Source organism: Bufo bufo, chromosome 2, assembly GCF_905171765.1.
Source record: "Bufo bufo chromosome 2, aBufBuf1.1, whole genome shotgun sequence".
NCBI classification, from domain to species: Eukaryota; Metazoa; Chordata; class Amphibia; order Anura; family Bufonidae; genus Bufo; species Bufo bufo.
In genome coordinates, this window is record NC_053390.1 from 25255713 (window position 1) to 25277867 (window position 22155).

General features: G+C 46.6%; 1 protein-coding gene and 1 long non-coding RNA gene across 2 annotated transcripts in view; one reads left to right on the top strand and one right to left on the bottom strand.

Annotated features, from left to right (window-relative positions):
- The window catches only part of LOC120991124 (zinc finger protein 585A-like), a 2129672-nt gene that overhangs the window by 2030104 nt on the left and 77413 nt on the right, over positions 1-22155 (bottom strand). The window lies entirely within an intron of this gene.
- On the top strand, positions 1098-1628 carry LOC120991219. The gene is made up of 2 exons (XR_005776574.1): positions 1098-1223; positions 1521-1628. It is a non-coding gene; the product is annotated as an uncharacterized LOC120991219 (long non-coding RNA).

Genomic DNA, 22155 nt, shown 5'->3' on the forward strand with positions numbered 1-22155 from the left:
TGATCTCCAAGGTGAGGTCTAATATTCTTCTGCTGATCTCCTTCCTGTCCATCCTTGGTGACTCTTTCAGGAGAAGGCTCGTATTGCTGGTTTTCTTCATGACGTCTCCAAAAAGAAAGGAAAAAAGGAATGAGCTCCGGGTGTATCTAAGCTCCTGGCAGTGCAGTGTGTATCTAAGCTCCTGGCAGTGAAAACCTCATTCACATGGAGCAGATTCTCTCATCCAGCAGTGAATGATGACAACCCCCACTATCCCCACTACTCCTCCCTCCATCATACTAAGCTGAGGAGCGGAGAAGGATTCCTTGTGTGTAATGGAGGAGAATCTCCAGAGGTGACATGTCTGAGCTCTCCACCACACTGTCTCCTCACAGCTCATCTTACCTGCAGGCTGGAGGAATGGCTGATACCAGAGAGAACAAGAGCCCTGACTACCGACCAGGACCTGCCCAGTATCTGCTGCACTGCCAGAGCTGAAGGACCTGCGGTGATGTCACTGTCATGTGATCAGTGTAGGGGGCGGGGCTAAGCAGTGGGGAGAGGAGGTGGTAAAGGACCTGGGGTGACGTCACCGTCATGTGATCAGTGACTCTCCTGGCTAGCTCCGCCCCTGCACTGATCACATGACGGTGACATCATCACAGGTCTTTCAGCAGTACAGTCACAGTAGAGAAGAGAACGGCTGACGAGTCCAGTCTTTCCTGTTCTGCTCCTGTGCTGGATACTGAAGCGCACGGCCCAGTGTAAGGCTTTAGGAGAGGTCAGGACCAGGCAGGGGCACATTTTACTGCCTGGTTCTGTCAAAGTGCAGAGGGCAACAGAGAAAACAGAGCCTCTAGGTGTAATGACAACGCCCCCGTTGCTCCTAGAGGCTCATTTGCATGTATTGAAACCTCATTCTTCTCAGTAATGCTGCACATATGGACATGGGACCAACACAGATGCCTCCAGCTGCCAAGAGCACATGTAACAGGTCAGCCGGGATCATAGGGACAGAACTGCTGACAGATGCCCTTTAATCCTGCATAAGGAAGGTGATTTGCTTCTGATACTTTCTTCTGCAATATCTTCAGGTTGAGAGGTTCTTCCCTGAGGGGCCACAGCCCTGGAGCTCGGACTATTCTGACTGGTGGATCAGGTGGTAAATCGAGGATTTGACTGAATGAAGCCTGAAGGGCATCGTGGACATTTCCAGAGTCAGTTGGTTCAGGGAGAACTCTAACGTCTAAGGGCTTATACACACAAACGTTTTTTGCACTCCGTATACGGTCCATATACAGAACCATTCATTTCAATGGGTCCGCAAAAGATGCGGACAGCATTCCGTGTGCTGTCCACATCCGTTGCTCCGTTCCGTGGCCCCGCAAAAATGATGGGTTATGTTATGTACTATTCTTGTCCGTTTTGCGGACAAGAATAGGCATTTCTTTAATGGGCCTCCTGTTGCATTCCGCAAATTGTGGAATGCACACGGGTGGCAATTTGCGGACCGCAAAACACAGCACGTTCGTGTGCATGAGCCCTAAGTTATAGCGATGGCCTCTGTTATCTGTGTCCTCTGGGGTCTTCTCAGTTCACACAAGGCCTGAGTTTGGGCGTCTGAATTATTGTGGATTTGGATTGCTAAAGAAGAATATGGTCGTCCTCTGGTTGTTCAGTGCGGCCTGTGGTAGCTTGCAGATCCTCCCTGACCTCAGAGATTTCAGATCTGCAGATCTCTGACCTCTAATATAAGGGACTGAAAATCCCATTTGGTTGGAAGAATCTTCAATTGTTGTACCCAAGATATATGATCCCGGTCTCCAGGGATCCCTAGAATTATGGGGGGATGGAGATGACCAATATTTCTGCAGGCTATGAAATAAAGCGGTGTAAGGAGGTCTCCTGATGGAGGAGGCAGAACTTGAGGACCATCAGGAGTGATGTGCTGATCACCCACCTTGTCCTGGGCTGCAGAGACCAGCCTGTCTCTAGCTATAGGGCTGCTGCTCTAATGGTGAAGGAGGGACGATCTGTATGAGCGCTGAAGACAGCAGCGGTGAGGAGTCCATGTCTTCCAGAGGCAGCTGCTGTTGAGGAGCAACTAAAGGGTCTCTTGGAGGGGAAATGTCAGTGGGAAGAGATGAGAGGGATAATGGTTCCTCAGTCTGTCTCTCTAAGGAACCTGTGGGAGTCTCAGCACCAGGAGGGATATCTGAATCAGATGCCATCTTGCCAACATGGAGCTGTGAAGTAAAGAGCACAGGAGACGAGGACCGCTTCAGAGCATTCAGTGAAGTAGGGATTTGGGAGGCAGTAATGGCTTTAGGAGGCTTCTGGTGCTTCTTATTGTCCACCACAGTTGGGGTTAAGGATGATGGTGGGTATTTTCAGTGCTAGAGCCTGGGAGCAGAAGGGAGACATGAGTGGCCAGCCATGCACCCCTCTCCCGTAACTGTCCTAATGAATCTTCCTACAGAGAAGGATCTCAGAGGTTCCTGTTCCTGTCCAGCAGGGCGGCAGTCCCTCTCATGGAGCTGTCAGGGGCTCACAGAAAATATCCAGTAAATGTCATCAGAAATAGCAAAAAACTGAAGCAGCGCTCTCACAGGCTGTGAGGATTGAAGATGGCTGCCAGGGTGCTAATTCCAGACCGAGGATCCAAATAATCACAAAATAGACGGCAGCACTCCAGACGTGTGCAGAAATGAAAACATGGGGAACCCATATGTTAAACCATGCAGTGCTTCTTTTTACCAGATATGGTTTCCAAAACCGCACCGTTAAAAAAAAACACGTGTCCTGTTTATTCTTGATGCAGATTCCACGTCAGGAATTCCATAGAATAATGACCAGGAATAAAACTTCTCACCAATTTAACAGCAACCAACACCGCATTAAAAAACACATCTGGAAAAAAAAAAGCGTGAATCTAGCCTTAGGGTGGTAACTATACTGACTGCCAGGTAGACGTCTCTGCTCCTCCTGCCCCTGTACAGTCAGGGACTATGGTTGCCTTTTATCTGTTGTAAGATCCATGCGGCGGATGCTCCATATTGCATCTCGATAGCAGGAAGAAGTGCTCCTCTTAGAGTCACCTCCAGCACTGTTCACATTGCGACCGCCTTCAGTGCCTCTGATTCCTGCTGTTTGGAGGGGAATGTGTTTTTGTTGGTTTCTATGGTCTAATTTACAGGGACAATGTCCAGGACTCTTCTAACCTATGCTTCATGTTGATGATCCTCCTCCATGACAGCTATTTGTATACGGTATGCTCATTTATACATCAGGGGGTTAAAGGGCATCTGTCAGCAGATCTTTACCTACACAACAGATACCTGGGACTTATATCTATCGCCGATCGCAGACATTTAACCCCTAAGATGCCATGGTCAAATGAGACCACGGCATCTGAGAGCTAAAAAACCTGTGACCATGCTCTTTTTGGCCTCCAACGGCTCCCCGTAGCAGCGAATGGGGTAGCCGGATACTTTGTGCGGCAGCCTCGATCCTCCTGGAAAAATCCAAGGCTGCCGCAGCCATGTTGCTATGAAGGCCTTCCAGAGGATCATAGTGAAATTCTCATAGACTCCAAAGCTAATACATTGGAGTCTATGACAGAAGCGATCTAAGGATTGCATGTTTAATTTCCCTAAAGGAACTTTTAAAAAGTTTAAAAAAAATAATTAAAAAAGAAACATCATATGGTTCCTCCTGCCCCCCTCAAAAAGTTATACACACCCCAAAATGGTATCAGTGAAAAGTACAGATTTCCCTGCCAGAAAATAAGCCCTCACACAGCTCCATAGACATAACTACAAAAAAGGTATAGAGGTTAGAAAATGGAGATGAAAAGAAAAAAAAACTTTTTTTTCATTGTTATTTTTATTTCATTATTAATACACAAGAAAAACTATACAAATGTGATCTTGCTGTAATCATACTGAATAGAACCGATAAAAAAGAACACACATGTACATAAATAGCAAAATGTTTTATTAATTAGTCACATAAAGGACAACAAATAGACAATAGTAATAAATAACAGCAGTAATGTGGCGGCACTGCGGATCAGCGCCCCACCAAGGTATCACAACAATCAATATATCCCGAGTGCACCTCTCGTGAAAAGTGAACTCAAATAACAATGCAGGTGCTTGCAAGCCAGCTGAACCATAAGAATCAATGGACGCAGCGTGTGGATAATTATCCACAACACCAGACATACTACGATGTCACATGCATCCAGCACATAGAAAGTAACAACCGGCATATACAACACATATACACTGCTCAAAAAAATAAAGGGAACACAAAAATAACACATCCTAGATCTGAATTAATTAAATATTCTTCTGAAATACTTTGTTCTTTACATAGTTGAATGTGCTGACAACAAAATCACACAAAAAAAGAATATGGAAATCAAATTTTTTAACCCATGGAGGTCTGGATTTGGAGTCACCCTCAAAATTAAAGTGGAAAAACACACTACAGGCTGATCCAACTTTGATGTAATGTCCTTAAAACAAGTCAAAATGAGGCTCAGTAGTGTGTGTGGCCTCCACGTGCCTGTATGACCTCCCTACAACACCTGTGCATGCTCCTGATGAGGTGGCGGACGGTCTCCTGAGGGATCTCCTCCCAGACCTGGACTAAAGCATCTGCCAACTCCTGGACAGTCTGTGGTGCAACGTGACGTTGGTGGATAGAGCGAGACATGATGTCCCAGATGTGCTCAATTGGATTCAGGTCTGGGGAACGGGCGGGCCAGTCCATAGCATCAATGCCTTCGTCTTGCAGGAACTGCTGACCCACTCCAGCCACATGAGGTCTAGCATTGTCTTGCATTAGGAGGAACCCAGGGCCAACCGCACCAGCATATGGTCTCACAAGGGGTCTGAGGATCTCATCTCGGTACCTAATGGCAGTCAGGCTACCTCTGGCGAGCACATGGAGGGCTGTGCGGCCCTCCAAAAAATGCCACCCCACACCATTACTGACCCAATGCCAAACCGGTCATGCTGGAGGATGTTGCAGGCAGCAGAACTTCTCCACGGCGTCTCCAGACTCTGTCACGTCTGTCACATGTGCTCAGTGTGAATCTGCTTTCATCTGTGAAGAGCACAGGGCGCCAGTGGCGAATTTGCCAATCTTGGTGTTCTCTGGCAAATGCCAAACCTCCTGCACGGTGTTGGGCTGTAAGCACAACCCCCACCTGTGGACGTCGGGCCCTCATATCACCCTCATGGAGTCTGTTTCTGACCGTTTGAGCAGATACATGCACATTTGTGGCCTGCTGGAGGTCATTTTGCAGGGCTCTGGCAGTGCTCCTCCTGTTCCTCCTTGCACAAAGGCGGAGGCAGCGGTCCTGCTGCTGGGTTGTTGCCCTCCTATGGCCTCCTCCACGTCTCCTGATGTACTGGCCTGTCTCCTGGTAGCGCCTCCTTGCTCTGGACACTACGCTGACAGACACAGCAAACCTTCTTGCCACAGCTCGCATTGATGTGCCATCCTGGATAAGCTGCACTACCTGAGCCACTTGTGTGGGTTGTAGACTCCGTCTCATGCTACCACTAGAGTGAAAGCACCGACAGCATTCAAAAGTGACCAAAACATCAGCCAGGAAGCATAGGAACTGAGAAGTGGTCTGTGGTCACCACCTGCAGAACCACTCCTTTATTGGGGGTGTCTTGCTAATTGCCTATAATTTCCACCTGTTGTCTATCCCATTTGCACAACAGCATGTGAAATTGATTGTCACTCAGTGTTGCTTCCTAAGTGGACAGTTTGATTTCACAGAAGTGTGATTGACTTGGAGTTACATTGTGTTGATTAAGTGTTCCCTTTATTTTTTTGAGCAGTGTATATAAAGGGGAACCGACCTTGGTGTGCGCACCCCTGACGCGCGCTTCGCTCAGCTTCTTCAAAAGGGGCGTGTCTATCCGGCCATCATACTCCACTTTAAATACAGCCGCAGCTGAGAGAGTGCACCAATCCCCTGTCATCATATGCTTCACACCCACCCACGTCCGCCCGAACGTGGGAGCCCTGATGTCATCTCCGCCATATAATATGCATGTGCACTTCAACCTGGTCACGTCACGTCCGCCCCAACTCCAGACAAAGAGCCAGTCAGTAGCATCACTTCCGCCCTTACTGTCCGCGAAAAGGCTGCATACCAATAGGTGCAGAGCCATGTCACTTAGTCGCGTCACGTCCGCCCAACTACCAACTGGGGGAGCCAATTGATGACATCACTTCCGCCCATATCGCCGGCAGGAGAGCTACATCGCCATAGGTTAAAGCCGTATCGCGTCATCAGGATCCAAGATAATGAGTCCTGATGCGTCGGATGTTGCCATGGCAGCAAGCACTGCGTTGTGACTATTACCATGGCATCAAATATTATGGGCTGACTCTGCCGTTGGATTGTTATGATGCGTTCTGAGACGTTACGCCCGTAACCAGGCCCAAGGTCAGGGGGCGGGGGGAGGGAAGACCAGATGGCATTGACACCTAATCCCCAATAAGTACACAATGTTATTTACATGGGAGGTCAATAATTAATAGTTAGATAAATAAATAAGTACATAGATACATCTTTGCAATACTTCATCAATGGGTCCATAATTAATTAATGCATAAAAAATTATTATTAATTATAATAAGTACATTCATAATGACATACAAATTCCATAGTACAAAAGCACTTATAAAGGCACAGGGGAGTGTTATATTTTGATCGGGAGGCCGATAAATCAGAACTCCCACCCGAACCATCGTGTATCCGAAATATTATCACAAAATAACCCTGGTTAATAAATACATAAAAACATAAAAATAATAGTGTAAAAAATTGCTCAAGATTACAATGATAGATAATGATTCCCTCAAAATTACAGTGATTAATAACTACAGGGTGGGCCATTTATATGGATACACCTTAATAAAATGGGAATGGTTGGTGATATTAACTTCCTGTTTGTGGCACATTAGTATATGTGAGGGGGGAAACTTTTCAAGATGGGTGGTGACCATGGCGGCCATTTTGAAGTCGGCCATTTTGAATCCAACTTTTGTTTTTTCAATAGGAAGAGGGTCATGTGACATATCAAACTTATTGGGAATTTCACAAGAAAAACAATGGTGTGCTTGGTTTTAACGTAACTTTATTCTTTCATGAGTTATTTACAAGTTTCTGACCACTTATAAAATGTGTTCAATATGCTGCCCATTGTGTTGGATTGTCAATGCAACCCTCTTCTCCCAGTCTTCACACACTGATAGCAACACAGCAGGAGAAATGCTAGCACAGGCTTCCAGTATCCGTAGTTTCAGGTGCTGCACATCTCGTATCTTCACAGCATAGACAATTGCCTTCAGATGATACGAGATGTGCAGCACCTGAAACTACGGATACTGGAAGCCTGTGCTAGCATTTCTCCTGCGGTGTTGCTATCAGTGTGTGAAAAATGGGAGAAGAGGGTTGCATTGACAATCCAACACAATGGGCAGCATATTGAACACATTTTATAAGTGGTCAGAAACTTGTAAATAACTCATGAAAGAATAAAGTTACGTTAAAACCAAGCACACCATTGTTTTTCTTGTGAAATTCCCAATAAGTTTGATGTGTCACATGACCCTCTTCCTATTGAAAAAACAAAAGTTGGATTCAAAATGTCCGACTTCAAAATGGCCGCCATGGTCACCACCCATCTTGAACAGTTTCCCCCCTCACATATACTAATGTGCCACAAACAGGAAGTTAATATTACCAACCATTCCCATTTTATTAAGGTGTATCCATATAAATGGCCCACCCTGTATATCCCCTGCCATAATACTGTCCACACGGACTCCATGCATATATTCAATGTTCAATATGTCCCTGTAAATGCACAATTACCACACACACACAGGAATCACACCCATACACACACATTCAACCCAATTGAAGTACTATTTATCACTATGTCCATCCACATTCGTATTCCTTAGCAATGCTCGCAATCCTACCTAAAGTGAACGCAGTAAAGTAAAATTCATACCTACATATGTTGATATGACAAATATGATTATTATAAACCAATGGGAATGAATCCCCATAAATAAAGTGCTGACGTGCCAAAAGTGTGGGTGCTCAGTGCGCATGCAGTGCAAAGTGACAAAAGAAAAGAAAATATAATCATTATATATATTCATTATTATAAACTTATTATTAAAAAAAAAAAAAACATAAATAACCGAAGAGCTTATATTAATGCCCTACAATCAATACAAAAAAAGTGCATAATCCAAATAGAGGTATACAGTGGGATGCGAAAGTTTGGGCAACCTTGTTAATCGTCATGATTTTCCTGTATAAATCGTTGGTTGTTACGATAAAAAATGTCAGTTAAATATATCATATAGGAGAGACACACAGTGATATTTGAGAAGTGAAATAAAGTTTATTGGATTTACAGAAAGTGTGCTATAAATTGTTTAAACAAAATTAGGCAGGTGCATAAATGTGGGCACTGTTGTCATTTTTTTTATTCCAAAACCTTTAGAACTAATTATTGGAACTCAAATTGGCTTGGTAAGCTCAGTGACCCCTGACCTACATATACAGGTGAATCCAATTATGAGAAAGAGTATTTAAGGGGGTCAATTGTAAGTTTCCCTCCTCTTTTAATTTTCTCTGAAGAGTAGCAACATGGGGGTCTCAAAACAACTCTCAAATGACCTGAAGACAAAGATTGTTCACCATCATGGTTTAGGGGAAGGATACAGAAAGCTGTCTCAGAGATTTCAGCTGTCTGTTTCCACAGTTAGGAACATATTGAGGAAATGGAAGACCACAGGCTCAGTTCAAGTTAAGGCTCGAAGTGGCAGACCAAGAAAATCTCGGATAGACAGAAGCGACGAATGGTGAGAACAGTCAGAGTCAACCCACAGACCAGCACCAAAGACCTACAACATCATCTTGCTGCAGATGGAGTCACTGTGCATCGTTCAACCATTCGGCGCACTTTACACAAGGAGATGCTGTATGCGAGAGTGATGCAGAGGAAGCCTTTTCTCCGCCCACAGCACAAAAAGTGCCGCTTGAGGTGGGCTAAAGCACATTTGGACAAGCCAGCTTCATTTTGGAATAAGGTGCTGTGGACTGATGAAACTAAAATTGAGTTATTTGGCCATAACAAGGGGCGTTATGCATGGAGGAAAAAGAACACAGCATTCCAAGAAAAACACCTGCTGCCTACAGTAAAATATGGTGGTGGTTCCATCATGCTGTGGTGCTGTGTGGCCAGTGCAGGGACTGGGAATCTTGTCAAAGTTGAGGGACGCATGGATTCCACTCAGTATCAGCAGATTCTGGAGACCAATGTCCAGGAATCAGTGGCAAAGCTGAAGCTGCGCCGGGGCTGGATCTTTCAACAAGACAACGACCCTAACACTGCTCAAAATCCACTAAGGCATTTATGCAGAGGAACAAGTACAACATTCTGGAATGGCCATCTCAGTCCCCAGACCTGAATATAATTGGAAATCTGTGGTGTGACTTAAAGAGAGCTGTCCATGCTCGGAAGCCATCAAACCTGAATGAACTAAAGATGTTTTGTAAAGAGGAATGGTCCAAAATACCTTCAACCAGAATCCAGACTCTCATTGGAACCTACAGGAAGCGATTAGAGGCTGTAATTTCTGCTAAAGGAGGATCTACTAAATATTGATTTCAATAATTTTTTGTGGTGCCCAAATTTATGCACCTGCCTAATTTTGTTTAAACAATTATAGCACACTTTCTGTAAATCCAATAAACTTCATTTCACTTCTCAAATATCGCTGTGTGTTTCCTATATGATATATTTAACTGACATTTTTTATCGTAACAACCAACGATTTATACAGGAAAATCATGACGATTAACAAGGTTGCCCAAACTTTCGCATCCCACTGTATATAAAAAACATCAAATATATGTGTCCATATTCGCAATGGAATTCCGCACAGTGGAATAGCTGCGATTAAATACCAAGATAGATAGACATCAAAATTAAACCGTATACACGAAATATGGGACACCATATGTGACATATCCATTATCCATATCCGGATACCACGTCAAGGGGCCTCCAATAAGTCCTTCTGATTCCAGAGGTCTTGAAAAGTAAACGAAGCATACATTGTGACAGGCAGTCGGACGCACATCTCTCAATCTGCAACATATAAAATCTCATGAGTATATCCAGAATATAACACGAAATAGATCAAGACCTGTTAAAATACAAATATGAAACACCATTAAAATGACAGTAAAAACAATAAGTCCTGGGTGTTGAACCCAGACCCAGGCGGGATGGCACTAGGATGCCTACTAATCTGAACCGAGAGCACATGGAACGCACCAACATCAACACTACTATCATGGGGAACACCAAAACCGAAATGCGGAAGGTAGAAGAGAAGGTTAGAGGATGGATGTGTCCGGCTGTTGTGCCCTCTAGAGGAATGGCGCAAAACTGTTACCCTCATTCAGCCCAAATGGTGTAACTGTATTAAGCAAACATATCCATTTTGTTTCTTTTTGGCTAATATTTTTCTCCAATCTCCTCCTCTTGGGGAGATGAGCACACGGTCAACACCCCTAATCCTAAGCAGGGAACCGTCCGAATCATGTTTCTCTCTAAAATGTCTCGGTAAGGTCTTCAATTGTGTAATGTCTTGCTCTTCTTTTGCTGCCTCAATGGCAAGCACGTGTTCCCTAACCCTTCTTCTTAACTGCCGGGACGTCAATCCCACGTAAATGAGATTGCAGGGACAAATGGCCCAGTAAATAACTCCAATGGTCGTACACGTGATGGTATGTGTAATCTTAAACCCTTTATCCCCTGCTGCATTGTGGAAGTGGGTTGCTCTGTCCATGTTGGTACATGCAACGCACTTCCCACATGTAATTATACTGACCTGAAAGGGGTTAAAATGTCGTTAAGAATACAAATAAAATATAAACAGTATTTTTAGACTATAATACGCATATTTTTCCCCAAAAGTGAAGGAAAAGTGGCAGTGATCTTATAGTCTGAATGCTAATGATCGCTTATAATATGGAAGCGGTCTTCAGCATGTGAAAGGCTCAGAGAGCGGTGAGAGAAGTGCAGCACAGCTATACTCACCCTCCCGGGTCAGCGCTCAGCTAAGCGATGCAGCATACAGCGTCAGCATGTAGTGCACTTAGGCACTTACTATGACCTGACACTGTGTGACGTCAGGTCTCAGTTCAGGACAGAAGAAATTCAGTGAGTGGCAGTGCCATCTGGAGCAGGCGAGCTAAGTTTATTTTATTTTTTATGTCTGATCTGAGGCTGATGAAGGTTGGTGGGGGGGTGTCCAATCTGAGGCTTCTGGGTGTCTGATCTTAAGCTGATGGAGCTTGGGGGGTCTGATCTGAGGTCTGATGGAGCTTGGGAGTCTTATTTTGGGGTCTTATCTGAGGTCTGTTGAAAAAAAAAAAATTCTTACTTTCCTCCTCCAAATCCTAGGTGCATCTAATAGTCCGGTCAGTTTTATAGTCCGAAAAATAGGTTACTGAGCGCCTATGACAGAGGCTTGGGAAATATATATAAAAGATCCCAAAAGGAACCACCAGAAGCAGATAGAATATACCCCGGTACCCGACCTCCACTTAAGTATTAGAGAAGCTAGACTGAACACATAACGAGCTGACCTCCATACTGTGATCATAGCCGATGGTCCTTGGGATAGATGGCACACGTGGAATAGCAGTGTTGTTTGATCCAGACACGTAGTATTTCCACCACGCTCTAGTGCAGGCATGTCTAAAGTCCGGCCCGCGGGTCAATTGCGGCCCGTCTCCGGGACTGATAAGGCCCCACAGATAAGTTGCCCAAATATAGATCTTACGGCCACCCCAGTGAGTCCCTGAGTGCTGCTCAGGACTCCTGGGATCTCTTGCTGTGGAACTTGATGTCATCAGCCATTACAGGGAGAAGGAAAGCCCAAATCTTGTTATGTCTGAGATCTCGCGATATTTGGGCTTTCCTTTTCCCTGCGCCTCCAGACACAGCCCCAAAATTTTAATTATTATTTTTTTGGATGCCAGCTAACTCTTCTCTCACTGCTTAGGAGGGCTGCAATAAAAATTTTCAGTTTTCTAATGTCCTAATGTTTATATTCCATAACCTTTCTATACTGTTTTGTCAATGTAAACTCATTTACATAAGCAAGGGCATATGGGAAAGACATGCAATCTGCAGAATCTGCCTTGTTTTTCAGCTGAAACATTACCAGCTGATCTGAGTGGTCTAATTAACAATGGGGTCTGAGCTGACAAATAAATTAACATTGGGGCTCTGATCTGAGGTCTGATTAACTTTGGGGCTCTGATCTGAGGTCTGATTAACATTGGGGGTCTGATCTGAGGTCTGATTAACTTGGGGGTCTGATCTGAGGTCTTATTAACTTTGGGGCTCTGATCTGAGGTCTGATTAACAATGGGGCTCTGATCTGAGGTCTGATTAACATTGGGGTCTGATCTGAGGTCTGATTAACTTTGGGGGTCTGATCTGAGGTCTGATTAACATTGGGGGTCTGATCTGAGGTCTGATTAACTTTGGGGGTCTGATCTGAGGTCTGATTAACATTGGGAGTCTGAACTGAGGTCTGATTAACATTGGGGTAGAGATGAGCGAACCTTTTTGAGTTCCAACTTTGGTTCCGTTTCACAGACTTTTGTTAACCACTTCACATCCGGGCCATTTGCCCCCTTCCTGACCAGGCCTAATTTGCAAATCTGACAAGTGTCACTTTATGTGGTAATAGCTTTGGAACGCTTTTACTTATCCAAGCCATTCAGAGATTGTTTTCTCATGACACATTGTACTTCATAAATGTAAGTCAATATATTTCACTTTATTTATGAAAAAATCCCAAATTTACCCAAAACTTTGAAAAATGCGCAATTTTCTAAATTTTTATTTCTCTGCCTTTAAAACAGAAAATAATACCTCATAAAATATTTATTAATTAACATTCCCCATATGTCTACTTTATGTTGCCATCATTTTGAAGATGTCATTTTATTATTTAGGACGTTAGAAGGCATGGAATTTTAGAAGCAATTCTTAATTTTTTTTGAAAATTGCAAAACCCACTTTTTAAGGACCAGTTCAGGTCTGAAGTCACTTTGTGGGGCTTACATAGTAAAGAAACTACACCCCTCAAGTTACTTAAAACTGATTTTACAAACTTTGTTAACCCTTTATGTATTCCACAAGAATTAAAGGAAAATGGAGATGAAATTTCCAAATTTCACTTTTTTGGCAAATTTTCCATTTGAATCCATTTTTTTCCGAACACATCAAGGGTTAACGGCAAACAAAACTCAATATCTATTACACTGATTCTTCAGTTTACAGAAACACCCCGCATTTTGGTCGAACACTGCTATAGGTCACACGGCAGGGTGTAAAAGAAAAGGAGCACCATATGGTTTTTGAAGGCAGATTTTGCTGGACTGGTTTTTAGACACCATGTTCCCATCTGAAGCCCCCCCCGGTTGCACCCTAGAGTAGAAACTCCCAAAAGTGACCCCATTTGGAAACTACGGGATAAGGTGAGTTTTATTGGTATTATTTTGGGGTACATATGATTTTTGATCGCTCTATATTACATTTTTTTGTGAGGCAAGGTAACCAAAAAATGTCTGTTTTTGCATAGTTTTTATTTTTTGTTTTTTTACAATGTTCATCTGACAGGGTAGATCATGTGCTATTTTTATAGAGCAGGATGCGACAATATCCAAATATGTCTACTTTCTTTGTTTGTTTCAGTCTTACATAATAAAGCATTTTTGAAAAAAAATTATGATTTTTTTGTCTCCATTTTATGAATGACAATTTGTAATTTTTTTTTGCAGAAATAGTTGACGTTTTTATTGGTTCCATTTTTGGGTACATATGATTTTTTTGATCATTCAATACTACACTTTAAGAGCAAGGTGACCAAAAAATTTGTTGTTTTTTCGCACAGTTTTTATGTATTTATTTTTTTACAGCGTTACCTCACATGAAATTTACAGGTCACGTGAAATTTTCATAGAGCAGGTTGTTACAGACATGGCAATACCTAAGGCTACTTTCACACTTGCGTTCGGTGCGGATCCGTCTGGTATCTGCACAGACGGATCCGCACCTATAATGCAAACGCTTGCAATCCGTTCAGAACGGATTCCGTCTGCATAACAGCTTTTTCAGATCTGAGTTTTCACATTGTGAAACTCAGATCCGACAGTATATTCTAACACAGAGGCGTTCCCATGGTGATGGGGACGCTTCAAGTTAGAATATACTAAGAACTGTGTACATAACTGCAACGTGGTGCCTGGCAGCACCCGATCTCTTACAGGGGGCTGTGATCCGCACAATTAACCCTCAGGTGCCGCACGGGTTAATTGTGCGTATCATAGCCCCCTGTAAAGAGATCAGGTGCTGCCAGGCAGCAGGGGCCAGACCCCCCTCCCTAGTTTTAAATTTATTGGTGGCCAGTGCTGCCCCCCCCTCCCCTCCCCAGTAATAAATTAATTGGTGGCCAGTGCGGCCCCCCTCCCTCCCCAGTATTAAATTCATTGGTGGCCAGTGCGGCCCCCCCTCCCTCCCCAGTATTAAATTCATTGGTGGCCAGTGCGGCCCCCCTCCCTCACTCCCCAGTATTAAATTCATTGGTGGCCAGTGCGGCCCCCCTCCCTCCCCAGTATTATATTCATTGGTGGCCAGTGCGGCCCCCCCCATCCCTCACTCCCCAGTATTAAATTCATTGGTGGCCAGTGCGGCCTCCCCTCTCCCCCCCCCCCCTAATTAAAATCACCCCCCCCCCCCCAATCATTGGTGGCAGCGGAGAGTTCCAATCGGAGTCCAGTTTAATCGCTGGGCTTTGATCGGTTACCATGGCAGCCAGGAAGCTACCACCAATGATTGGGAGGGGATTTTAATTAGAGAGGGGAGAGGGAGGCTGCACTGGCCACCATGAATTTAATACTGGGAGGGAGGGCGCACTGGCCACCAATGAATTTAATACTGGCGAGGGAGGGGGGCCGCACTGGCCACCAATGAATTTAATAGAGGGGAGGGAGGGGGGGCCGCACTGGCCACCAATGAATTTAATACTGGGGAGGGAGGGGGGGGCCGCACTGGCCACCAATGAATTTAAAACTGGGAGGGAGGGGGGTCTGGCCCTGCTGCCTGGCAGCACCTGATCTCTTACAGGGGCTATGTTACGCACAATTAACCCCTCAGGTGCGGCACCTGAGGGGTTAATTGTGCGGATCACAGCCCCCTGTAGAGATCGGGTACTGCCAGGCAGCAGTTATGTACACAGTTCTTAGTATATTCTAACTTGAAGCGTCCCCATCACCAGGGAACGCCTCTGTGTTAGAATATACTGTCGGATCTGAGTTTTCACGATCTAACTCAAATCCGATGGTATATTCTAACCATAAAGGCCTTCCATGGTGAAGGGACGCTTCAAGTTAAAATATACATCGGATTGGAGAAAACCTCTGATCCGATGGTATATTAATAGGGACTCCTGACTTTACATTGAAAGTCAATGGGGGACGGATCCATTTGCAATTGCACCATATTGTGTCAATGTCAAACGGATCCGTCCCCATTGACTTGCATTTGTAAGTCAGGACGGATCCGCTTGGCTCGCACGACCAGGCGGACACCAAAACGCTGCAAGCTGCGTTTTGGTGTCAGCTCCAGAGCGGAATGAGGCGGAACGGAGCCAAACTGATCCATTCTGAACGGATCCTTATCCATTCTAATGCATTGGGGATGAACGAATCAGTTCGGGGCAGCTTGTGAGAGCCCTCAAACGGATCTCACAAGCGGAACCCCAAACGCAAGTGTGAAAGTAGCCTAATATGTATACTTTTTCTTATTTATTTACGTTTTACACAATAAAACCATCAACACCTGCCAGAGGTGTGGTCATTTCCAAAACAATAATACTGGAGCTCCACTGGACCGTGAAAGTCAACTAAGCATGTGGACACAAGGCGCAAGGTCAGAACCAGGTGTTGAATATATAGATAAGGGTTATTGGGAGACAACGCGTTTCAGGGTACTACGGACCCCTTTATCAAGTCTCCTGCTCCACTTTCACTGGCTGCTCTCCAACTTCTTTAAACAATGCCTTTATTTCCTTGGTTGTTATAGACTCTGCGTCCTCCATTTCCAAAACAACACAGACACAAATGATCCACAAGTAACCATTCAGATTAACCCACATGTTGCCAGTCTCTCTGATCTCCTGGCCCCTGTCACAGGAGTGCCTGTGACAGATGGTGAATTGAGTCGAGTTGGTTTGGCTGATAAGGGGGGATGATTGGATGTCATTCAACAAGCAAATGCTGGAGAGCAGCCACATTTTTGGGAATCCCATTATCAAGTGTGAGTATCTAACTCTTTCATTCTTGCAGTTGCACATTAATTGCATTAGTATCAAAAGCAGAACAATCAGTTCTTTTAGTATAATTAGTAATAATAAATTCTGGAAAAGATTAGGGGGCAAGTGCACAAATCCTCATTCATAGTATCTATCCAGAGAATGAATTTACACCTAATTTGATTAAATTGCTTGTCTTAGTTTACAGAGGAGACTTTGGTTGTTCTCTGTGAATCATTGGCATGTTAGTAGAGAAATCTGAGGCAGGTTCGGCTGGGAGAAGATAAGTAGATGCAATTTGTCTTTAAAAAGCTATAGACGATAGTATGCTAAAAAACAGTATAGCAGGAGGAAATTCACAAATAATGCAAATGGAACAGCAGATAGAGGAAGATATTCCTTACTAGAACTTAAGCCTGAATGTGCTTCTACTTTTAGTAATTCTAATTGAACCTGCATTGTTATATTTTAAATCTGTCCCTAGTTATGTAGAGAGAGGTCTGAAAGTAGTCATGTCCCCCTTATATAGTTAATAATTTAATGACAAGGAAATTATGACTTTAGACAGATGCAGTAGCTAAATATCGATCCCAGACCTCATTAGCAGTATGACAACCTTCAGAGAATTAAAAGGTTTCTGTCACTAGAATTATCAATAATAAACTGGCTGACATTAGCGATGTGCTAATGTCAGCTGAACCTAACTTGTCTATTCTTGTTTTTAATTATGCTCTGTTACTTTATAATTCCTACTTTTATAGTATACAAATTAGCCTCTAGGAGCAGGGGGGGGTGCATTGCTCCTGCGCCTAGAGGCTCCGTTCTCCCACCTCATTCCTCCAAATATTGATTGACAGGGCCAGGCCAGCATTCACCTCCTCCTGCTGGCTATGAGTGACGGGTAAATCTTGCGCCTGTCAAAATTTGGGTGCCTGTCACCTCCCTTAAATGTGTAATTTAAATGTAAACTTGCAATTTAAATGTAAACTTAAATGTAAATTTTTGAATTTTGTCTCCATTTTATGAATGACAATTATTTTTTTCTGCCGATTGTTTTTTGCAGGAAAAGTTGGTTCCATTTTTGGGTACATATGATTTTTTGATCATTCAATACTACACTTTAAGGAGCAAGGTGACCAAAAAATTAGTTGTTTTGTGTAACGGTCACGTCTGCACACACACAGGGGGAAGGATAGTGACCACTGCGCTCCACCCTCACCCCTGGCCCTGCCTACTTGCCTCACAAGTCCTGATGACAGGGGACAACTGGACGACAGTCCCTAACTTAGGATACGTGCAGGGAAGACAGACAAGACAAAATACGGAACATGAACGGACCGGGTCAGAACCAAGAGAGCTACGCAGTACAAAGGGTTAAGCAAAGAATGGTCAGGAGAAGCCGGGGTCAAATACCAGGACAGTAGAGAAGTACAAGAGGAGTCCTAAGAGAGTAGTCAGGTGGGAGCCGAGGTCACAATACCACGACGGATGCGCAGTACAGGAGGAGCAGGCAAAGGATCGTCAGAAAACGGAATCAGGTGAGTATTCAGTAGTCCAACAAATAGCCAGGAACCTAGAAATTAACAGGCAACCTGTGGCTAGCTCGACCTGTCAGCTCTGGCATCCCACCAGCTGCTGGGACACCTGCTGCCTACCCTCCACCAGAGCACTGTTCTCCTAGGTTGGAGTCAGACATCTGAAGAGGTGAATCCCTGCTGGTCCGGACATCGAGGGAGCATACTGAGCAGATAAGTATTGCCTGCTTTCACCTCTCCCTCCTCTCCCTCCCCCTCTCTTCATGTCATCTGTCTGTGGCGCTTCTGAGGCCGCCTGGGTGAGCTAGAGAAGGATCCTGCTGGGGGCATTTTTCCTTTTGGGGGGGGCCTTCTGGGAAGGGCTGGGGATTCCACTTTTCACTAGCTGCAAACGGCCATATGTTTCCCTACCTGCCTGCAGTTATCGGCGCCCCTCTCATGGCGCTTATCATGTTTATTTAGACCATGGCCGCTGCGCTCTCCGCAGCTCCCGCCGGACCGCTCCTCACTCTATTAACCTCCGCTGCGCCGTGTTGGGCGAAGGGGTGTATTTTAAACTACGCGCGCGCTTATTTCGCGCCGCAATGACGCGCTCAAGGGGGCGGAGCCTCGGCATCCCGCTCTGACTCTGCTGGATTGCGGCCGTGCAGCTCCTCTATTCTCGGCGCCGGAGACTTCTGCTGTTGCCTGGGTGGTAGGACTTGCAGCAACCTGGTAGGAAATATTTTACTTGGAATCCATCATGCCAAAACCTGGGGCCCCTAAGTCTTCCAAGGCCTCCTCTCAGGCTCCACTGGGGTCATGTAAGGTGTGCCTTATGCCTTTTTCTGTCACTGGTTCCTGTGACTCGTGCCCTGCTCCTGGACAGGATCAGCCTCCTTCTCTTGCTCAGCCCGGTCCTCCCTCTGTCCCTGCGGAACCAGCGGTACCCGCCTGGGCTTCCGCCATGTCTAGTGCGGCAGCGGATCTGGCCTTAGTTGCCAAGGCAGCCATGTCCTTCATGGAGCGCATGGCAGCTACTACTCCAGTGGCATCCACCACTCCATCTCCTCTCAGTGATTCTCACAGAGGGCGTCTGACATCTAAGAGGCAGCGTGAGCAGCAGCATTCCTCCTCGGATGACTCCGCTTCTCCCCCCCACCTTGAGGCATGCCCGGTTGCCTCTCCCCCTCTCAGGGAGCGCAAATCCGAAGGGGAATTGTCCGGATCGGACGAAGTCACGGAGCGGGAACCCCTGCCTAAGCTTTCCACCATGGTAACCGAATTGGTGGCAGCTGTCCGTGACACCTTTTAATATCCAAGGGGATTCTCCTCCCTCCACTAGTCGGGAGTTCTCCCTTTTTCCACCCAAAAAGCAGGAGTCCGCTGTGTTCCCCGTTCATGAGGAATTCACTGCGGTCATATCAAAGGCTTGGGACCGCCCTAATCAGAAATATTCGGCCACCAAGCGCATGGATACGCTTTACCCTTTTCCCGCTGACACAGTGGAAAAGTGGACTTCTTCCCCTAAGGTAGATCCTCCGGTGGCCAGGTTAGCCAAGAACACGGCCCTTCCTGTCCTAGACGGTTCTTCTCTGCAGGATGCGGTGGACAGACGCCTGGATTCACTTTCCAAGTCCATCTTCTCCCTGGCAGGCGCTTCCCTGCGACCGGCCTTTGCGTCGGCTTGGGTCGCCAGAGCCCTTACGGCGTGGTTACAGCGCCACCACCAGGGTCTGTCGGAGCAGGACGCCTCTGCAGACACTCTGGATTTTATCCTCCAAATGTCTCAGGCTTCTAAATATCTCTGTGAGGCTTCGATGGACTGGTTGAAGGTGTGGGATGCTGATGCCTTATCCAAGCGTTCCCTCGCTAACCTTCCCTTTGAAGGGTCCAGGCTCTTTGGGGCTCAATTGGATGAGTTAATTTCTGCCGCAACGGGGGGCAAGAGCACTCATCTACCTCAACCCAGGACCAAACGCCCTTTTCGATCTCGGGCTTCAGGTTTCCGGGGCCAGTCCTTTCGCCGCTTCTCCACTGCCAGGACGTCGTCGTCCTCGTCAGCGGGGGGATCCCAGGACTCCCGCAAAAAGCCTTTCTTCAAGCCCCAGCCCTCTTGGCGGCCACGGGCGCAGTCAGCCCGTCCTCCTGCTCCCAAGCAGCCCTCCGCATGAAGGGGTGCCCCCACCCCTCGTGGTGGGGGGCCGTCTGCTCTCCTTTCAGCAGGTTTGGAGGGCTCACGTTCAAGACGCCTGGGCTCTGGAAATTGTGACGTCCGGTTACAAGTTGGAGTTCGCGTCCAGTCCACCGGAACGTTTTTTCCCTTCTCGCGTTCCCGGGGATCCGGCCAGGGCCTCGGACCTCATTTTTGCGGTCTCCTCTCTTCTGGACCGTGGTGTCATTTCCCCCGTTCCCCCGGAAGAACAAGCGACAGGTTTCTACTCAAACCTGTTCGTTGTTTCAAAGAAGGAGGGGTCGGTGCGTCCGATCCTGGATCTGAAACTTTTCAACAAGTTTCTACGGGTGCGGAAGTTTCGCATGGAGTCCCTTCGCTCCGTTATTGATTCTCTGCTTCCAGGAGAATTTCTCGCGTACTTGCACGTCCCTATTGCAGAGTCCCACCATCGCTTTCTGCATTTTGCCATAGGGGGTCGTCATTACCAGTTCGTCGCCCTACCTTTCGGGTTGGCGACCGCCCCTCAAGTTTTTACCAAGATTCTGGCGCCTCTCATGGCGCTTCTTCGCACCAGGGGCATCTCTTTGTTACCCTACCTGGACGACATCTTGATAAAAGCCCCGTCTCTTCCACAGGCCGAGGACAGCGTCCGAATCACTGTTCAATCCCTGGAACGGTTCGGGTGGCTGATCAATCTCCCCAAGTCCTCTCTGCACCCCTCCCAGAGACTCTCTTTCCTGGGGATGATCTTGGACACCTCGATTTCTCGGGTGTTTCTTCCGGATTCCAAGTCTTCCCAGATTCGACTGGCAGTGGCGCTCCTTCTACGCTCTCCATGTTCCACCATTCGGGAGTGCATGCGGGTTCTGGGCCTTATGGTCTCCTCCTTCGAGGCGATTCCGTACGCCCAATTTCACACTCGTCCGCTACAACAGATGATCCTTGCCCTCTGGAACAAGACCTCTCGGGGTCTGGACACTCCCGTTCGCCTGTCCCGGCAAGTTCGGGCATCTCTCCCTTGGTGGCAGTCCTCCCTGAACCTATCGTCAGGAAAGTCCTTCCTTCCGTTCTCCTGGACGATAGTCACCACCGATGCCAGCCTCATCGGTTGGGGAGGCGTTCTCCGGAACCTCACAGTTCAGGGGGTCTGGTCGACAGAGGAATCCCGTCTACCGATAAACGTTTTGGAACTGAGGGCGATTTTCCACTACCTCTCCCACTGGACTCCTCTCCTTGCAACTCGTCCGGTGCGTGTTCAGTCGGACAATGCCACGGCTGTGGCTTATGTCAATCATCAGGGCGGGACCCGCAGTCGGGCAGTAATGCGGGAAGTGGCGAGGATCCTCCTATGGGCGGAGTCTCATGTTCCAGTATTGTTGGCAGTGTACATTCCAGGAGTCGATAACTGGACGGCGGATTTTCTGAGTCGCACCAAGGTGGATCCGGGAGAGTGGTCTCTCCATCTGGAGGTGTTTGAGGACATCTGCCACCGATGGGGCCATCCGGACGTGGATTTGATGGCGTCCCGGCTCAACCACAAGGTGCCGGTGTATCTAGCCCGCGCTCGAGACCCGCGGGCGTGCGGGGTGGACGCGCTGGTATCTCCATGGCAGCGATTCAGCCTCCTCTACGTCTTCCCTCCACTTCCTCTGTTGCCGAAGGTGCTGCGCAAGATCGAGGCGGAGGGGATACTAACCATTCTCATCGGCCCGGATTGGCCTCGCCTCGCCTGGTTCTCCAACGTCGCTCGAATGCTGGCGGACGTTCCGTGGCCTCTTCCCGACAGAGAGGATCTCCTGTCTCAGGGGCCGCTCTTCCACCAGAATTCACGACAGCTGCGTTTAACGGCGTGGCTGTTGAGACCTCCATCCTGAGGAAGAGAGGTTTCTCTGATGCGGTGGTGAGAACCATGATCAGGGCTCGGAAGCCGGCTTCTTCACGAATCTATTATCGCACCTGGAAGGCCTATCTGACCTTTTGTGAGAAATCGGGCTTTCCGCCCCTTCGTTTCTCTGTCCCAGTGGT